Source organism: Parambassis ranga, chromosome 15 (genome assembly GCF_900634625.1).
Source record: "Parambassis ranga chromosome 15, fParRan2.1, whole genome shotgun sequence".
NCBI classification, from domain to species: Eukaryota; Metazoa; Chordata; class Actinopteri; family Ambassidae; genus Parambassis; species Parambassis ranga.
The window spans coordinates 6,304,265-6,323,469 of record NC_041035.1 but is presented as its reverse complement, the minus strand read 5'-3'; the positions used below and the strand labels follow the sequence as shown (position 1 = coordinate 6,323,469).

General features: G+C 42.7%; 2 long non-coding RNA genes across 2 annotated transcripts; both read right to left on the bottom strand.

Annotated features, from left to right (window-relative positions):
• Positions 1-3,507: 3,507 nt before the first annotated feature.
• Positions 3,508-3,997, bottom strand: LOC114447493 (uncharacterized). Its single transcript, XR_003671846.1, has 2 exons — positions 3,811-3,997; positions 3,508-3,631 (listed from the first exon to the last, which is right to left on the bottom strand). It is a non-coding gene; the product is annotated as an uncharacterized LOC114447493 (long non-coding RNA).
• Positions 3,998-10,318: 6,321 nt separating this feature from the next.
• On the bottom strand, positions 10,319-10,808 carry LOC114447347 (uncharacterized). Its single transcript, XR_003671831.1, has 2 exons — positions 10,622-10,808; positions 10,319-10,442 (listed from the first exon to the last, which is right to left on the bottom strand). It is a non-coding gene; the product is annotated as an uncharacterized LOC114447347 (long non-coding RNA).
• Positions 10,809-19,205: the final 8,397 nt, after the last annotated feature.

The following is a 19,205-nucleotide window of genomic DNA, read 5'->3' as shown; positions in this document are numbered from 1 at the left end:
ACACAGCAGATGTCATTTCAAGATTTTTAAGCACACCATAAAGGATGATATTAACTAACCTGCAGCAATGTAACTGCAAAGAGAGAGAGAGAGAGAGAGAGAGAGTGCTGTTTACAAGCAGTGTTGCACGCTAGTGGAGTACTGGGAGCAGCTGGCTGATTGTGTTTGATATCCACTGCCTCCCTCCCTCTCTAAAGCGCTGGAGATCTGATGCAGTTTAATTAATGATTTGATAATTGTTGAGGCGTTAAGAGGAGAGCAGCCATGAAACACCGCAGAGAAGTGTAAGCGGAGCCGAGCGGGATTTCTGTCCACCTGGTTCTCCATATGCTCTGCATCTTGTTGTGTTTATCCTCTCCGTCGCCATCCTGCTTTCTATGGTTTCCATCTGCCTCACTCGCCAGTTCTGTCTCTCTCTTTCACCTGTACACACACATACACATACACACATACCTCAAGCACCAGCAGGCATGGAACTGTGTGGGAAATCTGTTAAAAGCTTTATCGTCGAAACTAAAAGGATGGAGGGAGAAGAGTGTGTTATTTTGTCTCATTAAAAAGCAGCAGCGGTTCCACTCATATCAGGAAAGTGTCAACAGTGTTAGTGATACTATCAGTGAGTCAGCTCGGATGAATAAACAGAGCTGCGCAGTCACAGATGATTACTAACTGTGGGACTGAATCACTATCATACCTCATCAGAGTGCAAAGAGCAGGACTTCACCACTGCATGCGAATGGTGCAGTAATGTCATATGTTCTTGAAACCTCACTTGTTAAGTAACAAAATTCAATTAAGATTAACAATAAATCTGCCAAATGTTTAAAAACGCAAACAACACACAGCCTACTGCCTAAGTCCCCTGAACTGCTAGCTGACTGCAGATCATCTTGTTAGCACAGTGAATTGAATTGAATGGTTAGCACAGCATGAATAAATGCATCATGATATTTAAATGCAGTGAAGGATATAGTTATAAACAGAAAAAAAACGCTTTGACAGCTACGTTTCCAAATGGGAAATGGAGCGATGACAGATGCACAACAACGGACTCTCCAGGTCAGCATGCTAACTTATTAAAAAAAATTTCTAAATTTGCATCATGTATTTTTTGCACTGTGCATCCTTAAACTGAACTGACTGGACTGCCCACAGAGAGCCACTCTCTCCAGCACTGGCTTGGCTTCCTCATTATGCTTAATATTTCAGATTTTATTCGATTATATATGCACATGAAACAGTTCACGGCTGCGAGACAGAAGTGAATGCCACACACACCATGGGTCCGTCCTCGCAAACACACGAACCTAAAACTGCACACGTTCTAATCCCAAGTGTCCGCCTGGTTGGTGGACACTTTGGCCTGGCTCGGCCTCTGCGTTGCCCTCATCTGCCTCTGTGTTTGTGTGTGTTTGGGTTGGTTGGCAGCAAGTGAAGAGCAGCCATCTGTTATGGAGGAGAGCTCATCCTTTGGCTGTCTCTTTGTGGTGAGAAATAAAGCATCCCAAGCTTTGGTGCTTTTTTTTTCTCTCTTTCAAATTTGCTCTTTAAAATGTCATTTAAACAAGTCCACAATGTGCTGGTTTTGATTGATCAGATTTTGCTCATGATGTGTTTATGTGTAATTGACTGTGAGAGCTACTTAGCAAAGGCAGTAATCTGAAATATTACCATATAATGATATCCACAGGTCCAGCTGCAGACTGGATCATTATCTGCTGGTTGTTTTTAATATTTAAGTTTAGGTTAGAAAAATGTTAAGAAAACACCAAGACATATTCTGCTTGTTGCTGATATTGTTGCTGAAACTGCTTATTCAGCAACAGTCTCTGGCTCAGCTTAGGGTCCTTTCCTCTAAGTCTCAGGACACTTCTATGTAAAATAAACACCTCATTATAATAATGTTTTTTGGCACCTTTAAGACACTTTCTCTTTAGATCTGCTCTTTATTTAATGAAGGTAACTATTGACCTGGATGGCACAATGCTGAGTGTGTTTTTATATAAAGACAGCTCTACCTGTGAGTTTGTTAACTAAAGTAAATAAAGCATTGCATTAAGGAGCATTGCAAGCACATCAAACCAAAAACAAACCACCACCATGACATGTCATTTGCTGGACTTTTATCTCATCAGCAGAAGATGACACATTTTCCTGATCAAAGTAAACTTTTAAAATATTTTTTAATATGTTTATATTATATGATGCTGTTAATGAAGATTCTCAATCATCCTGGTCATTTTCTTTTAGAAGGTTGAAGCGAGGCAACTGGACATTTCGTTGCTCCTCCAAGCAGCTTCATCAGTTCTACCTGTTTGGTGGGGAAACATGGTTTATATGTGGTGGAGGACCTGTGTGCAACTCACAAACATGTTTGTGGTCTCTACAAATCCAGCTGCCTCGCTTCAACCTGAGTCTTAGAGTCTAAACCCTGACTCTTGTTGTAAGTCATTACTATTTACAGTTATGTTCTGTTGTCAGTAGTGGAGCAAACCTTCAAATATCTTGTGACATTCTGAGGCATTTCTCTAAATATTGCATGAATACCTGTGTTGGATTTTCTCTTTGAGGAACCAGTTGAGGTCTAAGGACTTTTACCCTTGGACCTCTGCATGTTAGAGTTTGCTGGACCTTTAAAATAGAGTGTATAGTATTAGCATTCCAGTACCGCTGTGGCTTCATTAGCTGCCATTAATTTCCCTAAGTATGGGCAGCCTGTATTTTGCAGAGGTGCTTGGCTTTATCTAATTATCTTGCCCTCGGCCAAGCTCTCACTCTATAAAAAGTAATTGTGCTCCGAGTCATTGAAAACCTTTCACGAGGCCCTTAGAACTTATTATGAATTCTTTATTCCGAGCAGCTTAAATTTACAAGGGCACAATGCATGTTCTGTGCAGAAGCTATTCAGAGCAAAGGATGTCTTTGTTAAAATCCTCCCGATGAAGGTGAGTTTTATGAAAATGTATTTAAGGCATATAAGGACAGAAGAAGGGATGTGAGAAGTGCTGAGTCTGTGCCTCAGTGTTGGGGAAAAAGAGTTTAATATTTAAAAATGGTGGTCTGTGGCTGAGGAAGAAATTGTAGATGCAAAATAGACCATCATTTTTTTCATTGCAGGGCATCCTAATGTCAATGTTATGAAGCTGCATAAGAATCAACTTACAGTGTCCTCGATCTAAGACGACCCTTAGCTCTCTCTCGAAGGAGAGAGACCATGTCATCACCATCGGGGGCATTGCCCTTCATCTTCACCTTCCTGACTCTGTTTAACCCAAGATCAATACATATATATATCTAAATTATACTATAATTATGAGTTTAGAATTTGCATGCTGTTGTTGACTCAAACTGTGTGTTTTTATAACCCAGCTCTTTTTTTCAAGCTGTATTTTACAGGAGAAAATAAAATGAGCTTTGCCCAAAACTGCTTCAAGTCCAGCCTGCATGGCGGCGGCAAACACCAGCTAATCAGTCCTAAACTAATTGTCAAGTTATGCCTGGTTTTTCTTCTCAGCTTCTGCCCAAACTTGAAAAACTGCCCGGCTGACACTTAAGGACGCAAGGGACAACTCAAAATTCTCTTCTTTTCCTTTATTTAGAAATCAGTCTGAAGAGATAATAGGTTGATAACCTTTAAAAATAAAACAAAAACCCAATATTACATATTTTTAAACCAACACAACACAACAGGACTTAACTAAAAAGCATAGCAATGTAGCTCTAATTAAACAAATAAACAATCTTCATTATTAAACATTCAAACTTAAATTTTCTATATGCATTTATCTGCTTATTAAGTCCAGTCTTTACCAGTTGTGTCGTCAGTGTCTTGCCTTAAGCTGAGCGAGTTGTTGAGGTGAGGGTCTGCTGACAGGTCTGTGTGTCTTCCTTTGTTCTCAAACATTTCCTTGTGAGTAGCAGGCCAGAAGAAACCTACTACAGGAAGTGGGATTCAGGAAGTCCAGCAGTCAATACAAACCCCCACTGCCCCCTGCAGGTTCGGAGGCTTTGTGTGAGACACTTTAATGTCTTGGGTGGAAACTGACATGACACCTCCCACTTGACCTCCTGATTTTTTAATCCAGGGAGGTCACAAGAGCTGTGGATGTGTATCATCATTCTTGATGTCTTTGTCTTGTTCTTCCGCGGGTATTAGGACGATGACACGTCTGATGTCTCTATGCAGAACTGTAGCAGGGATCTTTGTAGGGAGTTTCTTTTCTTTCTTCTTTTGGCCCTGTTTCACAGTTGGGACTGGATAACTGGGGAAGGTTCGGACCTGCACATCCCTGACGATTCCCTTTTTGTCAGCGTTAACACTGACTACTCTGCCGAGTTTATATTGACCCCTCAAAGTATTTTGGTCAGCCAACCACACAACATCTCCCACCGCCACATTTCTGTGTGATGTGTGCCATTTACTTCTGATGAACAGATTTGGTCCAGCTAACTGACTCCATTTCCTCCAGAAGCGGTCAACTTCAGTCTGGATGGCTCTTAATCTTTTATAGGGGTAGCCTTCGAACTCAAAATTCCCTAGATCTCCTTTAGGTCCAGTTCTCCCAAGCGGAAGGGAATTTGGGCTGATATAAACTATACAGTCCTCACGGCTCTGAGTTCTAGCATCTATGGGTCTTTCATTGGCAAGGTTAGCAGCCATGTAGAGAAAGGTTTGGAACTCACTCCATGTGAAGCATCCATCTCCTCCCAGGTTATGCAGAGCACGTTTCACTGTGCGAACAGCTGCTTCTGCAGCTCCATTCCTGTGAGGGGAATCAGCAGGGTGAATTTTCCAATTCCATTCTGTTCCATGTCTGGATGCTTCATCTTCAACTTCTGATCCTTGCAGTTGGTTTAGAAATAGATAGAGGTCTCTGAGAGCAGGTCTGGCCCCCACAAAGTTCCTCCCAGGATCTGACCACAGTTTCTTTGGATGCCCTCTCAGTGCTGTAAATCTCTTATAGGCCAGCAGGAAACTTTCAGATGATTGGTCCCTGACAACATCTGCATGTAGAGCTCGGGATGCCATACAGCAGAAGATGATCCCCCACACCTTCAGCTTTACCTTTTTCCTCACCTCATCCTTCACTTCATAAGGGCCAAATAAATCCACAGTTGTGTATTCAAATGGTCTGGTTGGGGTTATCCGCTCAGGTGGGAGGTCACTCATGATTTGTTGACATTTTTTTGCTCTGGCTTTCCTGCAGGTCACACAGTTGTTTACAATCTTCTGAGCTACTTTCCGGCCTTTTACTATCCAGGCTCTTTTCCTTGCCCGCAGCACTGTGCCTGCGATCTCTTCATGGTTTGCACTGTGGGCTTCTTGCATTAGAAGAGTGGATAACCATGCATCATGAGGTAAGATTGGTACTGTGGTCCTCTCATCATTGAAGATCTGAAACCTTCCTCCACAGACCAAGAGTCCTGTTTCTGCATCTCTGTACACAGCAAGCCTGTTGAGGGTGGTGTCTTGAAAGGTTGAACCTTCTTGGGCTGCAAGAAAGAGATCTCTTTCTGCATTCTCACACTCCCTCACAGTAAGCCCAGCTGGTTTGGTTGTGGATTTTACCTCAGTGGACATTTCCTCCCACTTTAGCTTATTTGAAGCTGTGGTTGAGTTCATCAGTACCATTTTCCACTTGTTTGCAGCTCTCCATACCCAGGCAATAACTCTGACCAACTTGGTTAAGCTGCTGAATTTCTTTACATCAATGAGTTTTGTCACTGCAGAGCCAGCTGGTGGTCTTTGGATCTGAATCCTGGATTCACCTCCGTCTGGACTGTGTTGAAGCACATCGGGATTTGGCCCAGCTCTGTCAGATGGCACATCACCCTGATTTCTTCTAACCTGTGATCTGGTCAGTGCTGCTGAGAATGATTTTCTCTGGAGCTTGTCTATGCCTTCCTTGGCATAGGCCGCAACTTCTTTGGCAGACTTTTTCGGCCACTTTTCCACAGTTTGCTTTAGAAACTCTGGTCCATTCTGCCACACAGAATTCTCCTGTAAGTCCCTTGGCGCTGCACCTCTTGTTATGATGTCTGCAACATTGAGGTCCCCTGGAATCCACCACCAGTCATCAACAGAAGCAGATTTTTGAATTTCTCCAACTCTGTTTGCAAAGAAGGTTTGATACCCATAACTGTCTCTTTGGATTGCTCCCAACACAGTTTGACTGTCCAGCAGATGGAGCCATTTCTCAATTTCCATCCGACTGTGCTTTTCAATGTATCTCCTGAGGCGAACTGCATAGACAGCTCCACAGATCTCAGCCTTGACCGGTTCACCCTTCTGATCGAGTGGTGTGAGCTTTGCTTTAGACTCGACCAGTCTGACTTCAACACCTTGCACTGTCTCCCATCTGAGGTACACAACAGCTCCATAACTCTGGTCACTTCCATCAGAGAATGTTACTCCCCATGGCTTTCTGATCCAGTCAACTGGTGTGAGGCTTCTGTGAAAGGTGATTTGACTGAGACATGTGTACTCCTCAAACAGCTGGATGGCTTCCTCCCTCAATTTCTCAGACAGCGGTTTGTCCCAGGTGTCTCTGGTTGCATTGCCTCCAGCCTCTTGGAACGCTCTCCTGACTAGAATGGCACCCTTTTGTTTGACAGGTGTAACAAGACCTATTGGGTCATACAGGCTAGCTACTTGGCTTAGCAGTTGTCTCCTAGTTAGTGGGTTAGGAGTGTTGTTTTTTACCTCTTCTCCAAGGAGATTTTGGCCAACTCTCATTTTCTTTTTCCTCTTTGAGAAATTTATTGCAGTCATTGGGTACAGTTTGTCACTTCCAACAATGTAGCCAACTCCTAAGGCTTTGTTGTCTTCTTCCCTCCTTTGGTTTGGGAGGAGGAGTATTTTGTCTGGTGATGCTTCTGGCATGGCCTCCTTCCTCCCACTTTGGCCTGACCGAACCCAGGGCCTAAGGAAGAACCCGCCTGCCTCCAGGATCTCCTCAACTCTTTTAGTGGTCTCAACCAACTTTTTCAGGTTATTGTGGGAAGTAAGGACATCGTCAACATAAGAATCCTCTTCTAGGATCCTGCATTCTTCTTTTAAGTGAGCAAACATAGGCAGTTTGGCAGTCTCCCTCATGGCCAGCTGTGCAATGCACCCTGCTGGTCGATCGCCAATGTTAACTCGGGTGATGGCATATTCCTCAATCTCACCATCTTCTGTGTCTCTCCAGAGAAATCTGTGAAGATGCATTTCCAGTTCTTCCAACCACACAGAATTGTACATTTTCCTGATGTCCCCGAGTGCTGCATACACACCTCTTCTGAACCTAAGAAGCACTGCTCGGATTGGATTTAGGACATCAGGTCCTTTCAGCAGGAGGTCGTTCATGCTGCGTCCTTTAAATTTCTGGCTGCTATTCCATACAAGGCGCACAGGTGTTGTGACAGAATGGGGGTTTGGCGCCACCAAGTGACTAACATACCACACAGGCCCTTTCCAGTTGGAAATGGTCTCTTTGGTGAGCTTCTTTGCTGCTCCTCTTTCCACCATCTCATGGACTTGAGCCCCATATGCCGCTTTCCATTCTGGCTCTCTCTTGAGACGCTTCTCTGTTCTTAGAAAGGTGGCCTCCACTCCACTTCTGTTGTTGAGTAGGGAGGCTGGATCTTCTATCCATGGATACTTTGTATCCCAGTGTGGTTTACTGCTGTGAGCATCTGCTTTGACATAGGTGAGCCCTTTTCTGATTATTTCCAGCTCTCTCTCTTCACTTAATGTCATTTCCTTGCCTCCAGGCTGACAGTTACCGCACCTGCACCCTCCGCACTTTGGTTCGCATGCCGCTCCAATGCTGTCCCATCTCCACCAGTCAAGAAATACTCTGCCAGCAAGTGTGTTCTTGGTTTCAGCTTTGAGTTCTTCAGTTTCAGTGAGCTCTTGGTATTTTACTGCTGTGGTTCTCATAGATCGGGCAAAGTGTGTTTCAGATGTGCATGCAGTCATGTCAACTTCCTCAAAGAGATCTGGATGTGCTCCACCAACAGTCTTCCCCAATGGGCCCTCCCATAGGACAAGGTCTCCAATCACCTTCACTCTCTGTGGAGCCAGTCTTCCTTCACGGTGACTGATCAGCAGTTCAATGCGTGTTGGTCTGCGCAGGTCTTCCAGGCTGACTTCTGGGAAGAGTTTTTGGAGTTGCTTTGGTTTGATTGCTTTGTGCACCTTTGCAATATCATCCAAGCCATAGCAGACGAGCTCATGAGCTCTTTCTGTACCTGTGGGTGTCTTGACCCTCACCCTGAGCAGATACCTTCTGGTCCTCACCTTCATAGCCATTCCACCGACCCCATGGACGACCAGAGTAATCTTCTCACTGCGTAGATTTAATCTTCTGGCTGCTCTGTGGGTGATGTAGTTAGTGTCTGATGCCAAGTCTATGAGTGTTCCAATCTTCTGTCCTGCATTGGCAGTTACCTCCAGCAGCATCAGAATGACTGGTAGCTCACTTAGCTCCATCACATCAAGCCGGTTCTTCTCAGTGCAGTGTGTTTTCCCAGTGATGTTAGTGAAAGCTCTTCGAAATCTTTCCGCCATCTCTGGGGAGAGTTCAGACACAAATTTTTCCTGCTCTTCTGTAAGTTTGTGCTTACTCACACTTGACTTCGGTGCTCTGTCCGTTTCACTCTTCTTAGAGTCCCCTCTCCGGCAAAGAAAGAAATGGTGTGCAGGACCTCCTTTCCTACAGTTTCGATTTCTACACAGGTAAGTATCTGTACACTCGTCATCATCTTCATGACATAATAGGCACCTTTTGCATGCTCCCAGTTTCTCCACAGCATCCAGCTTTTCATTAGGCTTCAGTTCTTTGAACCGCTTGCAAAAGAAAATCTTGTCTCTGTGCTTTTCATCTCCACAGACAACACATCCGCCTTTTCTTGTGGAACGAGTCGAAGCAAACTTCTTCTCTGTGTAAGCAGGTTTTTTATCATTCCTCTCACCCACTCCAAGCTGCTCTAATTTTTCCAGAATTCCTTCTTGAGTTTTCAGGAATGTGAGGAGGCTATCAAAGTGATTGTCTGGTGTGACACCATTTGCTGGGTTGACCATGAATACAAGCCAGTCCTTTTTCATGTTGTCTGGTAGCTTGCTCTCTATAGCTTTGATGACCAGAGGGTTCTTGAGGGCTCCTGAATTTCCAAGTTCTGTGAGATCACTGAGGGCCTTCTCTACAGATTGGATCAAGTCAATTGTCTTCCTTGGCTGGTTTGACTTCAGGACAGGAATTCTCTCCAAATCCTCGATTATCTCCAAGGTAATTGCAGATTTGTTCCCATATCTGTTCTCGAGCACCCTGAACATGTCTTCAGCAGTATTATACGTGGACAACCGCAGGTCTCTACTTATCTTCTCTTCAACACTGTCTAAGAGCTGGATCTTCTTTGCTTCAGCTGAGCCAGTGGGCTCCCCCTGCCTTTGCAGACTCTCCCAGTCTCTCTTCCATCGATGGAAGTTCCTTCTGAATCCAAGGAATTTGGGAAGGCTGATAGGCCGGATTTTTAGTAGTGCTTGCTGACCTGGCTGCCCAACTTGTAAAGGTGTCTCATTGATCGTTTCTCGTCTCTCCCCTTCTGCAACTCTTTGTGCTATGAGGAATTCTGCCTTTCTGGCCTCAAGCTTATTATAGCATGTCTTCAGCCCCTTCACTCTGCCATCCAGACTTGCCTTCTCCTCCTCTGAAATCCATATTTCCCAAACTGTAAGGCATGCAGTTGCATCTTGGACCAGTTTCTTTGCACCATCCAGACGTAGCTCATAGCCGTCTTTGTTCACAGCAGAAACTGGAATTACATGAGCTCTTTCACAGGCTGCTTCTGCTTCCTGGATAGCAGACTCCACCTCCTCTTCTCCGTATCTGGACCAGAGGTTGTGTTGGACTGCCTTTTTAACTTCTTCCAGTCTGGCCTCGCAATCCTTCATTGTCCTCTCCAGATCTGCCTGCAGCTGTGTGCTCAGTTTAGCTTCTCTGCCCTCCTCTTCAGCTTCCGCAATATCTGCCAATAGGCCAGTCCAATAATCATCATTTACTTCACTGACCTTCCTGGCATGAGAGGTTAGTATCTTGAACTCCTCTTGTAGTTCAGTCTTCGTCATGTTAGCAGCAGCCCAGCTCAGGTAGTTCGCTTGTTTTGTGAAGGCACCTTTAGCTATAGTCCTTTCTCGCTTTAGCTGCTTCACTCCCTTCCCGAGAGCTTCCTCCGCCATTGTTGCTAGTTACTTCCCCCGACGTCGACAGTTTCTTAAGGCCTTTAATCCTCCCTGCCACGTGGTTATCAACTGTCAAGTTATGCCTGGTTTTTCTTCTCAGCTTCTGCCCAAACTTGAAAAACTGCCCGGCTGACACTTAAGGACGCAAGGGACAACTCAAAATTCTCTTCTTTTCCTTTATTTAGAAATCAGTCTGAAGAGATAATAGGTTGATAACCTTTAAAAATAAAACAAAAACCCAATATTACATATTTTTAAACCAACACAACACAACAGGACTTAACTAAAAAGCATAGCAATGTAGCTCTAATTAAACAAATAAACAATCTTCATTATTAAACATTCAAACTTAAATTTTCTATATGCATTTATCTGCTTATTAAGTCCAGTCTTTACCAGTTGTGTCGTCAGTGTCTTGCCTTAAGCTGAGCGAGTTGTTGAGGTGAGGGTCTGCTGACAGGTCTGTGTGTCTTCCTTTGTTCTCAAACATTTCCTTGTGAGTAGCAGGCCAGAAGAAACCTACTACAGGAAGTGGGATTCAGGAAGTCCAGCAGTCAATACAAACCCCCACTGCCCCCTGCAGGTTCGGAGGCTTTGTGTGAGACACTTTAATGTCTTGGGTGGAAACTGACATGACACTAATCCACTCTAAAATAGCTTCACTTCATCCCATCCTGCCTCTGCCTGAAGCCTCTAACATGTCTTACATGGAGCAAATTGATTTTTGCAGCCTGATTAAACTCACCTTGCTTGTGATTGGTGCTGTTGATTGACTGCTCAGTGATTTCCCAGACTGATTCTGGTGGCTGTGATTGCCAGGGCCTGTTGTATTGGCAGAGACTTCATTTAAACACAGATTAGTAAGGGGGGTGGGGGGTGGGGGGCATCGAGACTTCACTTCCACTGGAAACAAAACAGACGGATTTTCAATTTCCAGAGAACTCTTCTCACAATAACTCCTCAGTTTCTGTAGTGTTGTTTTCTAATTTGTTGAAGGACAATTTTGGGGAAAGTTGAAGAAATTCCCACATGGTGTGAAGATGCCATGTTCAGTAAATTTAGGGGGTGGTGACCAAACTCTAATCAGTTCATCCTTCATTCAACGAGAAGAGTAACCTGATACCAGGGAGCTAAGTTCCAGTGTATGTTTTTGTGTATATTATCAAAGCTGTGTGCATCATCCAAAAAAACAGCTCTTTACTGTAGCTCTTAAATGAATGTCCCTCGTTCCCAAAGGGTCTCTGTAATAGATTTGAAATTTTATTAAGTTAGAGTCTTGTCCTCTTGTTTAGCCTGTGGGGGAACATCTGCTCTTCTGGCCACTAAGTGATCATTCTAAGAAGCCAAGATATGCCATTCCATCAGCAGATTGGCCTTTGTGGATAAATCTCATTAACCCAGGAACATGCCATTCCCTCATCAAGCCAAAATGTCACAGAAAATTGGAACCTGTGCTCCGGGTGCAAAAAGAATTCATAAAAAATGCTCATAAAAACTGTTCAGCTGCATTATTTTTCAGCTTCAACTTTTCCTAGATCACTGTGATTGTTCATGTCTTGTGACAAAAGGAACAGGAAATGAGATTTTCAACATTGATTTTTCAACATTTTTAGAACTAATCTTGCAGTATATCATATGTTGTGAATCAGTTTTGTCATCTTTTCCGCACACATCCCTGCAAACTGACACATCCGACTTCTGCTCTTAATTATTCTAATGAAACCATTTGCTGCAATGCAGAGCCAATTAAGCTGACATGTCTCCTGGCTGAGGTTTGATATTCCACCAGCAGATACGAGTCTCCTCTCTGAACCCACGGCAAGAAAGTAAATAAGACTTTTTTTTCCAAGTTGTTGAACTACTCCTCAAAAGGCCACCAGTTGCGATATTTAGATTTTAAATCCTTTGAATTTATATGTGTAGGATGCTTCCAGTGCAAGAAACCGTCCTGCAGACGATGCATGTCGCCTAAAATATGGTTTACAAAATCAGACAGAAAGTAGATAGTGATGTAGATGCAGATGTAGAGGATATAAAAAGGGGCAAATACAAGAGAGCATTTTGCTCTCTTTGCTGCTCATGGCTTGTAAAAGAAACAAGCATCACATGGTGTATGAGTGTGTTGATCCTCTAGGTGTTTTTTGCTTTTAAGCCTCAAAGGCAGCCCTTTTTGACCAATAAACATGGCTGGATGGGTGGATTTACTTTCTGGACACAGCCCAGTGTTAGGAGGATAGAAATGTAGTGGAGTAGAAAGTATAGTACGGTATATATAGTATAATACTTGAATACAAGTTCTACCACTGCCTATTTGTTGCTTTGTTGCTGCTGCCTGCAACATAGGAATCCTATAACGTGCAAAACAATCACTAGAAAAAGCTGAAATAGCACAAGAAATATGCGAGTGATAAAACCAAGAAAATCACTCACACCATCATCATCTCCTCTGTGCTGTGGGATTTCTTTGTGCCGCTGTGGGTGTAAAGTGAGGTGTTATTGAAGAGAGGGATGCCTGCACAGCAAACGGTAAACACAGACAAAATGAATACAACAAACCGGTCGCCCCTTTGTTCTATTAGAGTCCATAAATAGGACAAAAGAGTCCATAAATACAGAAGAGTGCTCTGTGAGGCAGAGCGCCGTCCCTGAGGTTTTATTCAGCTGCTGCTGTGCTCGTCTTCCAGCCTGGTTTGAACTGCCTCCCATTATTGAGGACAGTGAGAGGCTGCTTAAAGCCTGCAGTCACTCAGGCCTATCTTAATAGAGATCTCCCTCTCAGACTGAACAATCTATTGAATCTCATCACTCAGGCAGCAAATACCATCTGAAAACAAAAGGTGCTCAAGAGTTAATCCAAGAGTTAATGCAAAGTAAAGGGAAAGCTGATAATGTTATATGTCATAGTGTTAATAAATGTAAGACAATGGCATGAAAATCAAACCAACCATCTGCTCCTACTGTTCCTGCTATTAAAATTGTACCGCCGAAGTCTGTCAGACTGCTGTGATGGCGAAAATTGCCAGTAAAGTGCTACCTTCAACTTTATATGTGACACTTTCAGGCCATGGTGATCTGCAGCTGCATTGGAATTTAGAACTTATTGAAATAGACTGTAGACATTTTATAAACTACATTTTACACAGGAGTTATGTTAAATCCTAAAATAAGTGAACACATCAGGCAAAGCTCTGCAATTTTGTACATCTATTGAGTATGTAAAGGGATATTAAAATATGATATTACTAACAAACTCAATTGTAGCTGTTTAGGTTCTCCCTGCCTATACATGATTATAATAAATATCTACACTATACACTGCACCTGTGCCTGCAGGATGTCAGCACAAAGTGAAGATCACTATTCATTGAATAATAATACGACTTAGTTGATCATATATTCTGGCTGAAATTCCAGAAATCCCCATAGACCAGTGCAAGTAGATAGATAGATAGATAGATATACCTTTTTTTGTAATCTCAAGTCTCTTAAGTGTTGCAACTTTACAGTGAGTCCATTTTCCACTGAGCCAAACATGAATTGGAATGAGAGCAGCTGACTGGTCGCACTGACAGAACATAATTACAGCAAAAGGTCAACAGAGACCCAATCTGCCGTAATGACAGGATGGGAAATATTGGAGAGTGTTACACACTGGCAGAGACCAAAACACAGCTGCTGGTTGTTACCAAGCTGTTCAAAGCAAAGTATTTAACACTTCAGAAGCCGTACTGTACAGGTTATGAACTCACACTGGTATTATTTTTTTAAAGGCTGATCATTTCCTGTGTTTCATTACATGGTCAAGGGGTAATTAAACCAGTGCAAAAGTGAAAAATGAACCCCCTAAATGGGACTACAAAGTGATGAAGCGGGGTAGGGTATTTTAGTTTTTTAGTTTGTGTGGTTTTGTTTTTCCAAGCATCATCATCATGAGTCCAGATTTCATTTCGCTGTGTCACGGCGTTATTGTGTTTTAATATTTCATGCTCTCATCCTGGAAATGACCTCAGGTGGCACAGAAAACTGAATTGAACTGAACCTGGACCACGGTCTACATTGTCAGCACCCTCACACAACAAATGGTGGAATTTTTTTGTAGTATTGTTTTACAGTTCAGCTGAGAAGATAGAGCATGACCTGAAACCATGAACCTCACCAACACATGCAGAGCACACATCAAGAAACAAACATACATGTGATGCTACATCAATGTTTCATCTGATGGGAGTGTTGTTTTCTCTTGTTGAAATTCATCTTAGCTGGCAGCTTCAATGACAACAACAATAACAACAAAGTGATGTTGTGTCTGCTTTTATAAATCCATGTCAGCAAAACTGGAGTGTTCAGAATCAGAATCATGTTTATTGCCATGTAAGTGAAGAGGATTCACATTGCTAGGAATTTGCCTTAGTGATTGGTGCATACATAAAACGAACAATAATTGACTAAATAAATAAATGTAATAACTAAAAACTAAATAAATGTAATAAATAAATTCATTAACAAATAATTAATTAAGATAAAAATAAGGTAAATAAGATAGAATAAGGTCAAGTAAAACAAGGTAAATAATGTAATCTAAAAGTAAGGCTTCATATTTCTAAACATAATTAAATAGATTATGTAAATGTATGTATGTCTCCACAGACTGCAGGATCATTCATCATCAATACATTTGATTGAAATAAAAAGACAAGCCTCACATGCATGTCCAAAGTTTGCTAAACAAGTGTGTCTCTAACAAGTTAATCCTACTCTTTCTATAAAAAATTGACAGGTAATACTTAAAGTAATGATGCAATAATCACATAAAAAATTGAACACACAGTGACTTCAGTGTCTGGATGTTCAAACTGAGTCTTTTTCCCCAGCAGGTGGTCCGTTTTATTAATGCTTTCTCCTCACCGGGAGATCTTACAGAAGGTGACTGTTCAAAGGCTCCACATTTGTGGCTTTTAAAAGGTAATTCCTCAGAGCCATGCCTGCCTTGAGAGGTTTTCACAATACACAAGCACAATTCCCTGTGGAGATTTTAAAGCATTAGCCAAAGTAAAAGGCTCTGACATCTTACTGCAGAAAGAAAAGAAACATCTAAAGTGCTGCAATCTTTCAGTTTTGTGAATCACACAAGAGCATTTGAGATGTTTAGCAGTCGATCTGGAGAGACATGAGGAAGCAGAGAGTCAAAGCATCGATCTGTATCTCAACGTCTGAAATATTTCCACCGAAAGATGTAAAACCATCATCATCCGCTCTTGCCTGCATGAATCTGAGCTTTAACTGATGCTGTCTGTCTGACCTCCGAGGATTCAGCCCACACTAACCTTCAAAAATACAACTCCACAGATTTTGCTGGAAGTTTGATGAGCTATTATAGATTTAAACCACACAGAATAGTTAGGAAAAAAATGCATTATTTATATGTCACATATTTTCTGCTCTCATTTTTTTCAAGTTTTCTTTTTTTCTTTTTGCATTTCTTATCTTTTGCATTGTTGAAGTGTTTCTTATCATCTCTCCAGCACTTAAGGCGGAAAGAGACTAATGACGGCCCCAACCATTATGTGAGATGACAAGTGACTGCGTAAGTGAATAACCCGTTTCATCTCCCTCTCTGTTTTCGCTTCACTCTTTGCTTCTGTTATTCTCGGTGTCTCCCTGGAAACTGTGCCGCTCCACCTCTGCTGAAGAAGAATTATGACATTATTAATTAAACCTGACTCAGGAGGAAACCCCATCTCTCTGCCGAGTGCCATCAGACACTAGCTCTGGAGTGCTGAGCTCACATTGCTGGAAACAGCAGGAAACATTTATGTGGAGCTGTTCTGTCTCTGAGCAAGGTCAATGTTGAATGAAGTTTACAACACTTTCAGCCAATTAGTGGAGATTTAGTAATCTTCATTGTGCCTCGCATAGTGACAATAAGGATTCTTGATTCTTAATTTTTTTATAAGACCAATAAAGCTGCCAAAAATCCAACTACAGATGTGGGTGAGTTACAGTGGTGCATCCAAAGTGCAGGACTTTCACTCAGGAATCTGGGATTGAGTCCCTAGGAATCCTTAACTTTCATTTGTAGTTCACGTTGAAGTTAACTATAAGAAGTTACTTTTGTTTTTGACCACAGCTGGCTTTAGCATTGAATGACTGGGTAAGGTTAGGCATGAAAAACAGGGTAAACAGACAAGTTCCCAACAGGAAAACTGCTCGGACACAGTCACTATTTTCAGCTGCCAGCAGGGCAGGTCCCCGTCCCCATGAGTAGGTGAAGATGCAGCCAGTGAAAGGTTCAATTTTGAAGAAAGAAAGGCAGAAATATCGACCTCATGTAAGGTTTTTCTGTTGTCGAGAGGACAGACTGGCTTTAATATAGACGAAGAGACAGAAGCATGACGTGATGAAGATTCTTGTTCGAATGGAGTAATGTTCACTGAGCATTTTCTTTGTACTTTTCTGAAGAAGACTTTGACCTTGAATTGCATGTTTATTTCAGTGAACCGGCAAAGCACGAGGTTAGCATCTGGGAACACAGACTACACATGCTCATCACTTCACTGTCACTGTTTGGTTTGTATTCCCCCTGGCTCAGAAAAAGAAAATAACGTTTCAGAAGAAGTTTGTGATTCTCGGCCATCAGGTTACCTTTGACCTCACGATTGTATATTTGATTCAGTGAGTCATAAATGATGAAAGCAGCTCACAGAGCCAGAAGCTCTCTGTGGGACAGCAAAGCCTCAAACAAAATACAGTATGTATAATATATTCTGTTTCTTTGTACACTGGCCAGCAGCCGTGGTACAGAAGGCTGTGTGGTCTCTGTGGGTTTAATTACAACACATCTTAAACAATCCAACTTTGTCAGGTTGAAATATCTGACTTTATTAATTATTGGTCAGTTGTCTGCCGGCAGGTGTGTTATTGCAACACTAAAAAAAAACAACAAACCCCAAGCATCCATATTATGGCCTTGGGGCTCTTTATACACTTGTGTACATTTGTGTCTTGGTTTCTATAGATATATATCTGAATAATCTGAAATTCCTAAATGGCTGTTTGTTCCTTAGGGTTTCTACGGTCGTTGTCAAAACAACAAGAACCCTTAGACTCACTGCACAACAGCATTAAAGGTGTACACTTCTGGATAGTCTTCTCTCACATGAATGTTTTGATTTTTATAGAACAAAATTACAGGTCTCAACAAAGAGAGCTTGAGAGACAGGATAGGATGTGGACCCATGGTAACATGAAGCGCACGTCAACACAGAAAATCACAAATATTATCACATCATGTCCCTAATTCCACCTTCAGAGAGATACGAGGGGTGTTTCAGATGCTGATCAATATTTTGATGAGCACCAAATTCAGCATAGAAACTCTAGCAGGACATTTGTGTCTAATGTTAAATTGTCACAGTTTGTAAAATAAGCATTTTCTTGTGCATTGCTGACCATTGCTGCTATTTACACTTTTCCTACACTGTGCATATGACAATAAACGCTTTGAATCTTGAATCTTGAATAGTACCAAAAGTATTCGCTCACCCATCCAAATGATCAGAATCAGGTGTCCTAATCTCTTGGCCTGGCCATAGGTGTATAAAATTAAGCACTAATCATGCAGACTGTTTTTACAAACATTTGGGAAAGAATGGGCCGTTCTCAGAAGCTCAGTGAATTCCAGCGTGGAACTGTCATAGGATGCCACCTGTGCAACAAATCTAGTTGTGAAATTTCCTTACTCCTAAATATTCTACAGCCAACTGTCAGCTCTATCATAACGAAATGGAAGAGTTTGGGAATAACAGAAACTCAGCCACGAAGTGGTAGGCCACGTAAACTGATGGAGAAGGATCGGCAGATGCTGAATTGACTGTGACTTTCTTCACAGTCGATTGCTACAGAGCTCCAAACTTCATGTGACCTTCAGATTAGCCCAAGTACAGTACGCAGAGAGCTTCATGGAATGGGTTTCCATGGCTGAGCAGCTGCATCCAAGCCACGCATCACCAAGTGCAATGAAAGGGTAAAGCACACCGCCGCTGGACTCTAGAGCAGTGGAGACGCGTTCTCTGGAGTGATGAATCATGCTTTTCCATCTGGCAATCTGTGGAGACCCGAGTCTCCGCAGGAGGTTGAGTCTGCTCTGGCCCTTTTTGTAGAGTGCAGCTGTGTTGTCAGACCAGTCCAGTTTCTTGTTCAGATGAACACCCAGGTACTTATAAGAGTCCACTATCTCAATGTCCAGTCCCTGGATGTTCATTGGTGTAGGGCAGGAGTAGTTGTGAAATACACCACCAGCTCCTTGGTTTTACCCATGTTGATCTGGAGACGGTTTCCGTGGCACCGGTCTGCAAAGTCCTGGATAATTCCTCTGTACTCCCTGTCATCCTCGTCTGTGATGAGGCCGACCACTGCAGAGTCATCAGAGAACTTCTGTAGATGACAGCTGGGTGAGAGGTGGCAGGAGTCCGCACACACACTGGCTGAACATGCACCGGGTTATGGTCAGATCTTCCCGGAGGGGGGAGGGGCGATGTCACATAGCAGCTCAATGTCCTTACTGCAGATCTGTTCTTTGATAGTGATGTGCCCAGGATTACACCATCTATCATTAACAAACAATGCCAGCCCTCGTCCTTTCTTCTTACCGCTCTCCGCTGTCCTGCCCTCCCCAACTGAAATCCATTGAGTGCAACGTTAGAGTCCGGTGTTAGCGCCGTTAGCCATGTTTCAGTAAACAACAGCATGCTACACTGACGATATTCCCTCTGGCGCCAGGTCAGCACCGTCAACTCGTCCATCCTATTCAACCTGATCTCACAGAAATACGCACACAAATACACACGGATTGTTAACACTGAATTACGTGGCACCGACACGAAAAGTAGTGAAATTGCGTGCAGACACCACAGAAAACTGTCTCCATAGAAAGTCAATGCGGGGCATTTTCGTAGGGACACCATGGATTTTAATACGTGTG